This window comes from Suricata suricatta, chromosome 10 (genome assembly GCF_006229205.1).
Source record: "Suricata suricatta isolate VVHF042 chromosome 10, meerkat_22Aug2017_6uvM2_HiC, whole genome shotgun sequence".
NCBI classification, from domain to species: Eukaryota; Metazoa; Chordata; class Mammalia; order Carnivora; family Herpestidae; genus Suricata; species Suricata suricatta.
In genome coordinates this window covers 5,600,365-5,610,296 of record NC_043709.1, presented here as the reverse complement: position 1 = coordinate 5,610,296, position 9,932 = coordinate 5,600,365, and positions in this window count along the sequence as shown.

Sequence of the window (9,932 nt, the reverse complement as noted above, 5' to 3'; positions counted from 1 at the left end):
GGAAGGCTGCTTGCAAGGGGAGGCTGAGGTGAGTGACGTGAGTGTGCCCATGACGAGAAGAGAGCCTAAGGGCCTCCCAGGGCCAGTGCTCCGGCCGGGACACCAGGAAGGGTACCACGCACGCCTGTGCGCTCACTCGCTGAGCACCAGGGAGGGGGCCTGTTCTGGAAGCACATCTGCTCAAGCAGCATCGGGCAGTGAGGGGCACAGACGCGTACCCCGTGCCTGCCTCGCTCAAAGGTGTATCCCAGAGCTGTGCACAGGACAGTCACCTGTGAGGGGGACCGAGTACACAGGCCCCAGCCCTGCCACATGCCAGCGAGATACCCGTGGGCACGTTACTTCACCTCTTCGGGCCTCAGTTTCCCCGTCTAGAAAGTAAAACCGACACTATCACTGCTCGGCATTGCTGGCACATGGAATGGCCCAGTCCTGGGTGGAGTCGCTGCTCTCCGCCAGGATGCTGAGCCCTGGAACGGACGTTCGGCTCCCAGGGGACAACAAGCTGGAGCCCGGGGAGCCAGTGGGGACGAGGCAGGTGCGCAGGGGAAAGCGCAGGGTGTCCCAGACATGAGAATCCTTGGTGGGGGGTGGCCGTGGGCGCAAGGAGGGGGCACAGGCCAGCCAGCGTCAACGAGAGCACTCAGCATGGCCCGCAGCCCAACCTGAAACAGGAACAATGGGGCAGGAAGGAGGAACCGGGGTCACACTTCGACTTAAAAATCCCCCTGTGGTTTAACTTGATGAGTTTCTCATAAGGAATCTTCCAGTTGCTGGCTGGGTGAAGAGCAACGTTAGATGTTATTAATAGTTACATTTAAAGAACTTTTTTAAGGTTTTTATTTATTATTGAGAGAGAGAAATCGAGAGCACAAGTGGGGCTGGGAGGCAGAGAGGGAAGCACAGAATCCGTAGCAGCTCCAGGCTCTGAGCCGGCAGCACAGAGCTGGATGTGGGGCTTCAACCCACTAACCATGAGATGGTGACCTGAGCTGAAGTCTGACGCTTAAGCGACTGAGCCACCCAGGTGCCCCCCAGGCACCCCTAACAGCTACATTTTTAAACTGAGGGGCCTAGGCAGAGATCCTTTTGTTATTACTATTGTTAACAGAGTGTTCTTTACTTATGCGATACCTCTCTTCAAAAAGAGCCCAGAAAACTGCACAGAATCCCAAGTACAAGGAATGCAGGCGGTATCAACAACACTAAAACTCCACAAAGCTATAATGCAAACAGAAGCTGACCGTTTTCTCCGAGAACCCAGGCGTTAGGGAGATCACAAAATCCAGTCTCGCTTCCAATTTCTAGTCTCCCCAGGGCGTGCCACTTCCCTGCTCGACACGCATCACGCTCGGGGTTAAACGCTAACTCTGACTCTGCTCCAAGTCCCAGTACGGCCTGGCCCCGTCCGCCCCCTTCCACTCTCCCTCATTGACTGGCCTGTCCTGCTCCAGCTACAATGATCTCCCTGGGTTTCTCCAACACGCTAAGCTCACCTCCGCCTCAGGCCTCCTGCACGCGCCCTTCCCTCTCCCCCAGAATGCCCTTTCCTCAGGTAACTGAGCGGCCAGGTCCCTGACAGCACAGGGGCCTCGCCCAGAGGTCCTCAGAGCCTCCCTGACCACCCTCTCTCACCCAGCCCCACCTCCCACCACCACCACCCTGTAAGATCTCTACGATCCTAACAGCAGTCGGTCACCACACACTGACATGTCCTGGGTCACACAGAAAAGGAAAACAAGGCTCCTCACGTGACTAACCATAACATGTGTCTGGAGCTGACGGCAGAACTTAAGGTTTCTGTGATTCTTAAAAAGCCGATTCTTCCAGTGGCCAGCCTGTCCAGTCAGCAAGGGAGCGGCCCTTCCCACCTGGAGCCCCCCTCGGGGCAGCCTCCAGAGCCCCCAGAACCACAGCTGTATTTGGTTTTTGTCTCCGAATCAAAAGAAGCAACTGTGTTGGGAGCCTAGGGCTGGGGTCAGTTTCACCGCACTTGAACTCCTCAAGGATCAAGGACCAGCTCAATCACTGATTCAACACTTGTACACACGGAACTGGAGTGCATTTGGCCAGACCGGTCCCCTACGTAAACCCCAAATGCACACCCAGAACCTATGTTTTGATACCACATTTTGATACTACGTTTATGTCCGAGGTGAACCCGGTTATCCCGGAAAAGCGGAAGAGGTCAAAGACTTTTAAGAGACTGGACACAAACTACCTCTACGATTCCCTATTATTCTAGGACTTTCTTTTAAATCCAGAACAATCCTTTAAGAAACACACATGTCTCAAAGCCATGAAAGTCAGAAAAGCACCTCCATGAATAATCCCAAGTGCGGGGAACAGAGGGCAAGGCAAACTTCGCCAATGACTGCCAGAGACTGTTTTTCCTTGGACTACGGATTCTTAAAAGCAAGAGCCCTTCCCAAAGCGGAAGCCTCGATCGAGTCCCAAAATAAAAGAATAAACAGAGTGCCAAGAGACACACTCATGCTTCAGGAGAACCAAGAACCGGGAGTCTGCTGGTGTCTGGACCTAAATCTCCGAGGCCAGCGTGTCCCAAGCAAACATGGCAGCCCGCCCATCCCGTACCCCCAACTGTGGGATGAAATGGGGGCGTGGCTCCACACCACACAGATGACACCGGTATCCCCTGCTCGGACCACCCGCGGTGCCTCCTAAGAGCCCCCACCCGTCCCCACTTACTGCATGATCCTTCGCAGAAGCGAACCTTCTCTCTTCCCAGTGCCTCTGATGGGACAAACAAGGAACTTCTCCACTTGGGAGCAAAATGCTATTGCAGCTGGAGAAACATTCTTGGATATCACAAGTAAGATACTCTGCTTCCAGGGAACTGGAGATTTGAGGCTGGAGTGTGAGAAAGGACGCACAAGCAGATTTGAGGAAATATTATGGAGCTATGGTAACAGAAACCTCGGAAGAAACTCCAGTTGCACAAAACTGTTTAAAAATAAAGCGGATACTAAAATACCAGCAAAAAGCTACAATGACTCACACTGTTCTCCTCAAATACTTATGAGAACAGCCAGTTCTTTGACAGTCTCCCAGTCCTTTTCCCTGTTGGAGACACGGGAGACAAAGAAAGTAAAATGACGTGTTGAAAATTTTGCTCTAATTTTACCCGCAACTTGATATGAATAAGACCTTCTCATGTCTTAGGTTCGACGGGAGCACAGAAACACACGTTCACGCCGAGAGCTGTCTGGAGGCTTTTCATTAACACCAGACTCAACTCAAGAAGCCTAACTGGGGCCCAGAGCTATACTGGGTGTTCACATACTAGTAAACGTGGTAACGAACTACAACACACTTCCTATGGTTAACGTACCGCCTCTCAAGGCATTCTGTGTGTGGCCCCGCCCCTTTCTTCACTTGTGTGCGTGCCCCGCCTCCCTGGCGTGCACTCTACACTCACACACCTTGTACCGTGGCAGGGCCCACACTGGCCCTGGGAGGCGCGCCCTACCTGCCTGGCCCTCCTCGGCCTCCGGCCAGGCACTCAATGACCCCAGGTGCTGCACACTGCCACCTGAGACCATCCTTCCTTATCAACTCCTACCCATCCTGCAAGGCGCAGTTTGCGTGTCACCTCCTCCGAGGAGCCCCCCAACCACACCAAAGACCCTCTGCCTGCCCCCGCCCCTCTACGGTGCCATTATCTGGTTCAATCCCTATTTCCGTAGACAGGCAGTTGGCTCCTGCGGGGGAGGGGGTCCCTGGTGCTTGTTGCAGTACCTTCGGCTGCTCAGAGCCACCAGCTGAAGGAAGAGTGGAGCCAGGGAGTGGATTTCTTAGGAAACCCCCGTCTGGCAGTATCTGTGCCTTTATTCCTCATTAGCCCAGGACCCGCTTCCTAGCCTGCTCCCCCTTCCCCTGCCCTGCTCACTGTATCTCCCCTTTTTCCCATGAACACAATTATGCTCCCCAAACCGCCACTCTCCCTGGTGCCCAGAGACATGTCCGGACACGCTACCACGCTCATCTACAACTGTGTCTGCCCCAGGAAAGCTCTCGCTAGCTGCTGCAGTTCCAGGGAAGAAACAGTACTTAGGCGATCCCTTAAATTTGACTTTGTTTCGGGCTAATTTAAAAATCTTGTGCAACAGAAATTATTCATCAAGCCCCTTGATCACTGAGATGTCGATGTAGTCTGTGACCCAATGCCCAGGAGAGCCGCCCCAGCACACGCCAGCTCTGAGCAGGGGAAGCGGCCTCAGCGGCCAAGGTCGACGTGAGAAGGGCTCACGGCAGGAAAAGGGACTTGACGGAGCCGGCGGAAGCACAGGTGACCTACCGGCTGCATCAGAGGATCTGGACAGCAGGTTATACATGCTCACGACCACGGCTGGGAGGAGACTCCCTGTTCGCCAGTGACAGGCTCCAGGGACATCCCCGGGAGAGCCAGCTGGAATGGGCCTGACCCAGCCATCTGCGCCTTACTAGCCTCGGGCAAAGTCACACACTGCCTGGGCCTCTGCCGCTCCACTCCAGAGACGGGCAGGGTGACGAGCGCCCTGCAGACTTCTCAGTGCGCATCAGCTTAGAAAACGCCATCTCTCACGCGGCCAACAATCAATACTGGTTCCCTTCTCTGGCTCGGGTGCAAATGCCATGAGATGGGGCAGAATGGCCTTGGACTTAGCACAAGACTCCTTGGGCCTTCAGTTTCCTCGTTCATAAAGCAGGCGATCTTCAAGCGCTAGTTAGACTCGGACACGCTTAGGGGAGACGGGGAGTGCAGGCAAAGGGTGGGCCAGGGCTGGCGCTGGCTCCAAGTCTTCAGCGAAAGTGTGCATTACACATTGTGTGTGTCAAAACGAGAAATGAAGAAAGATGACTTTTTTGTTAAATAAAAGCAGCAATCAAAAGGGGGTTTGTCCTTTCATTAAATTAGGGGATGTCCACTGGGAATACACTGGTAACCACCCACTATTGCTTAATTTCCATTATTCTTTCCATACCTGTAGTGAAACCATGTTCTGGGTGCTGGGCAATCCCAACAGGGTATGAGCACCCAAACATCTGTCCCCCTCGTGGAGTTCCGCTCTGGTGCCAGTGACTGACAAGGAAAAGAAACCAGAGTGGCCACCATGTGGAGAGACAGAGCAAGAGCAGGGAAAGTGGCTTCTGAAGGCGGAAAGGAGTTTGAACTTGGAAGTGGAGCAGCTGGAAAAGGTCCCACTGAACAGGTGGCATCTGAGACAAGACCGAGGGGCAGGCCAGGAGGGCCTCCGGGGAAAAGGAAGCTCACAGATGAAGGCATGGGAGGCTCGCCAGGCTGGGAAGCGGCCAAACACCTACCACAGTGTCGCCCAGTGAGAGAGGATGGTGGCTGACCTCAGGCAGACTGCAGCAGAGACGACGACGTGAGTCCTGAAAGAATACTGAGCCTAAAAGAAAACGACCTCATCCTTTCGACTTCCATCCCACCAGTGTCCATCCCTGACCCGCCGCCCACGTTTCCCAGCTCAGTCATGCAGCAATCACGTGCCCAGGTCATGGTCACCTGTGTTTCCCGAGCTCAGCTCTCCCCGACCCAGACCTGCCCAAGACCCGCTGGGGGGAAGAGTGGGGACTCGGACCCTGAGCCCTTCCCAGGCAGCTGCAGGAGGCCCAGAGGTCCAGCGGCTGGAGCACCCCAAGCTGTCTGTGGCCAGCCGTAGAGACACGAAGCCCAAGCAGCTTCTCCCCTCTGCTCAAGTGGTCCTGGACCCCCACTCTCCAGAAGGCTCCCCTGTTCTCACCCAGCAGACATTCCCCCGCTCACTTCCTCACCACCCCATCCACACGTGTGCAGAGTAAAGCAAAATCCTCAGGCTAAATGCTGGATTCACACTGACAGCACTAAGAACTGAGGCCATTTTTTAAAGAATTTATTCATTTTGAGAGAGAGAGACAGAGAGAGAGAGAGAGAGAGAGAGAGAGAGAGAGAGAGAGAATTCCAAGCAGGCTCCTCACTGTCAGCACAGAGACACGCGGTTCGATCTCACAAAATGTGAGATCATGACCTGAGCTGAAATCAAGAGTTGGACGCTTAAATGATGGAGTCACCCAGGCGCCCGGGAACTGACGCCGTGTGACCCCAGCATCAGTGAATGGTTTCGAGGCACAGCGAGCAGTCAGTTGAGGAAAGCACGGGTAGGAAGGGTCTCTTCAAATACCCCTTCTCGACCTGTACCAGGGGGTTCATTCCTAGTGTCTCCTGGAGAAGATGAACAGCAAATAGCCAGCAGGGAACCCGAAGCATTCAAACAACGGCTCTGAAGATCCCGAGAAAGGTGTGTCTGTTTATTTTATCCTTAATTTGGGCGTGGAGAGGAAAGGAAAGCCCCCGATGCAGAAAACGCTTAATAAAGCCTCCCCTTTTGTTATCTGCAAGGAGGTGTTAAAAGGCTTGACCTTTCCTTTCCGATTATCTTACAGGAAATGAACTCAAATCTTAAAATCCGCTGCTCCCTCGGAGAGCAGGCTTCTGAAGTGGAGAAGGAAGCTCTCCCTCTAGAAGGGCTCGCAGAGAGTGACTGTGTGACAAGGACCACCCGAGCCGAGGGGGGGCGGCCACCGTCTCCTCCCGCTCCCCGCCACGGGCCTCCCCAGGCTCACCGTGGTCCTTCTACTCCAGGAGGAATTCCGGGGAATCGGGCTGTATAACCCACGACAGGTGCTTGAGGAACGAGACAGGACCACGGTGACTGGAGGAACAGGGGAGAGAGGAGGCGCTGTCTGAGCTAGATCTGGACGGTTGGAGGCACCGGATTTTCTGCGCAAGAGATTAGTATTAAAAACTACTAGATTTGGAGTCACATAGTAACCCTTAAGATGACCTTGCTTTACCCCTAGGGTCTTTTCATCCTAACAGCTCAAAGGAAACAAGTCCATGGCCACCCGTCACTGGCCGTTCTCAGCCCTCCAGCTCTGCCTGTTCGGGGTGAGCATGGTCTCAGGTCACGGACAATCAGCAGCAAAGGAAAATGACCCGAAGTCATCGGGTCTCAGTCCAGCCCCCCGGCTGTTAGTTCACCCACACAATTTAACGAGGACCCCATGGCCCCAAAACTCATTTCTCTTATGCAATGGAGACGCATTCGCTGACAGGTCCATGCCGGGGACTGATTTTTTGCAGTGACACACGTGAGACCTCCCGCTGCTGGCAGGCGCCCTGGGAACGTTGGAGGCTGGGCTGAAATCTTCCCCAAGCTAAATATTGACTTGCTGCTCCACAGGTTTAAAAATAGAAAAAGTTTTGAAAAGGCCAAAAATGACACATTGGCAAATCTGATATCAATGCGAGAATGCGAACAGCAGTGTGGGGAAATGCACAAGATTTGAAAGGAAAATAAGTGGAAGGAGGGGGCCTAGCGGGAGACCACTGACCCCCACCCCCAGGGCAGCACACTGAGGAGACACGTGAGCACTTTTGCTCTCAGGGTTGGGGTGGGCCTGGGAGGCACAGGAGGCCGTGGGGCAGGAGCCTGGGGTCTGGGGCTCGCCTGGGCTTCTAGCTGTGAGGCCTCGCCTCCCCACCTACTGAGAGACCAGTTCCCTGTGCCCCCCGCCCCCGGCAGGGATGAAGGAGCTGTCACAGCACCCCGAAGCCAGCTCCCTCCCTCACTCTCGAATGAACGCAGCCTGCTCCCCCACCGCGTGCAGGCACTCAAGATCACATCCAGCAAGACAAAGCCCCAGACACATCTTAGAGCCTGCGACGTGGTGGCGTCTGCACGTGCCAGCCTTTGCTGAACAGCTGAATGTGGCGCTGTCCCGCCAGACACAGTTACTAGGTTCCTAATGTGGGGCTTGTCCCCTGGCCCAGGCTAGCTCCCCGTCCTCAGAGCAGGGCTCACATCCCGTGGCACCAGTTCTGACCTAACCCTCCGAGCTTTGGGTTTAATCCTGGAAGTCACAACTTAGGAGGGTCCTAAAATAATTCTTTTGTCTACATAATGAGAAAGACCCAAACGCATCTCAAGAACATACAAAGGCGTGACATTATGTGGTCAGAAGAAGGACAATGGTTTAAGCAGTTTAACACCAACATGTTGATGTTTTTTATATGGAGATACAATCCACATGCAGTTCACCCCTTTAAAGCATAGCCAATGATTTCCAGTGTTTAGAGCTGTGCATCCATCACCACGGACAAGCTTAGCACATCTCTTCACCCCAAAAGGAACTCTGCCCTCTGGCAGCCACCTCCCTCCCTGCCCCCGGCAACCGTGGACCCAACTTCCGTCTGTACGGATTTGCCTATTCTGGACATTTCGTACCGACGGACTCCTGCAGCGTGTGACCTTTTGTGACTGGCCTCCCGCACTCAGCACAATGTTTTCGAGGCTCATCCACACCGAAGCACATGTTCCTACTCCGTTTCTTTTGATCACCACTGTTCCATTATACACATCTAGCACAATGCGTTTACCCCTGACCAAGGGGATGGATGCTTCTGGGTCGTTCCCGCTCTGGGGCAGTTACAAACGCTGCTGTGGGCATTTTCACACAGCTCTCCGGGTGGATATCCACCTTCGCTTACGCAGGTGGATTCTGGGAGTGGAGATGTGGAGTCATGTTGTACCTCTGTTCAAGGAACTGTTTTTGAAAGTTCTTTTTTTAATCTTTTTTTTAAGTTTATTTTACTTACTGAGAGAGAGAGGGAGGGAACACACACATAGGAAGGGCATTTAGAGAGGGAGAGAGAGAATCCCAAGCAAGCTCAGCACCTGAGGTGGGGCTCGAACTCACAAACGAGATCATGACCTGAGATGAAATCAAGAGTCGGGGGCTCTTGAGTGAGGTCCCATCTCTCCACAGCCTCACCGGCACCCGCGGCTGTCTGTCTTTCCTGTTCCGGTCACCCTCGTGGGCGGAAGTGGCATCCCGTGGTGGCTCCAATGGGCAGGTGCCTCATGACTAACGACGTAAACACCTTTTCGTGTTCTTCTTGACTATTTGTTTGCCATCTCTGGAAAACTGTCTATTCAGACCCTCTGCCTGTCTCTTCATTGCTGGGTTTTAACTGAGTCCTTTACCAAATGTGATACATGACTGAAAATATTTCCTCCCGTTCTGTGGGCTGCCTTTTTGCCATCTTGATAGCACCCTTTGAAGCACAAAAGTTTTTAATTTTGACAAGGTCCAATTTATCTATCTTGTTCCTCTTGCTGTGTTTTGGTGTCGTATCCGGGAAATCCTGGCCGAATCCAAAGTGAGGAAGATTTGTGCTGCTTTCTTCTCAGAACTTTACAGATTTAGCTCCCCACTGAGGTTTCTGATTTATTTACAGCTAAGTTTTACACCCGGTGGGAGGTAAGGGTCCAAACTCACTCTTTTACAGGCAGACGTCAAGTTGTCCCGGCACCATTTGTTGAAAGACTGTTTCCCCCCCATTGAACGGGCTCAGGGCCCTCAAGCGACCATAAAGGTGAAAAGCTGAGCTCTGTCCTCTCAATTCTATCCCACTGACCTAAATGTCTACCCCACCTGCCAATACCACACTGTCTTAAATACTGTAGATTCGTAGAAATATTTGAAATTCGGAAATGTTAAGTGTTTCAGTCCTGTTCTATTTTTTCAAAGTTACTTTGACTATTCTAGGAACCTTACGTTTCCATATGAATTTTAGAATCAGCTTGTCAGTTTCTACCAAAAAACACAAGGCAGTGGAGAGTTCTGGTCGGGATCACCCTGCATCTGGAGATCGCTGGGGAGTGGCGCCATCTCAACATCAAGTCTTCCGACCGACGGACGTGGGAGATCTGCCCATTTATTTACGTCACCTCGAATTTTTTTCAACAACGTGTTTTTAGTTTTCCGTGGATGAGTCTTGTACTTCTTCGGATTATCCACTACGAGTGTAAAGCAATACCAGTACTTCTGTATGTTGATCTTATATCCTGCAACCTTGTTGAACC